This window comes from Anneissia japonica, unplaced genomic scaffold, assembly GCF_011630105.1.
Source record: "Anneissia japonica isolate Jap-2015-1 unplaced genomic scaffold, ASM1163010v1 scaffold10449_len7490_cov100, whole genome shotgun sequence".
Classification (NCBI taxonomy): Eukaryota; Metazoa; Echinodermata; class Crinoidea; order Comatulida; family Comatulidae; genus Anneissia; species Anneissia japonica.
This window is the reverse complement of record NW_022748345.1, coordinates 1-434: the sequence shown is the minus strand read 5'-3', so window position 1 is coordinate 434 and position 434 is coordinate 1.

The window sequence follows — 434 nt, the reverse complement described above, 5'->3', positions numbered from 1 at the left end:
AAATGAGATCAGAATAATATATCGTCTGTCCCGAAGAGAAAGGCAATTGAGAGTGATAAGTCGTTCGTTATTCGGTTAGCACGTTTAATAACATTATCAATGTGGCTCTTCCAATTAAGATTTCTGTCTATATATACACCTAAATGTTTGTGGGTATCAACAACATTGATATTCTCACCATTCGGTAAAAATACTGACCTTGCAAAGTTGACGGATCTCCACTCATTTTAAATATTACTATCAGAATATAGGAAGAGAAGTTGATGAGTAATAATTATAGAAGCAAGATACATCACATATACATATATTCACAAGTAATACTTTATACATGTTTATAGGGATAGAGAGATGATGAGGAGGAGAAGGATAAGGAAGAAAGAAGAGGAAGAGACAGAGGAATTGTAAGCTAGATATTACTATCACATCTTAGAAAA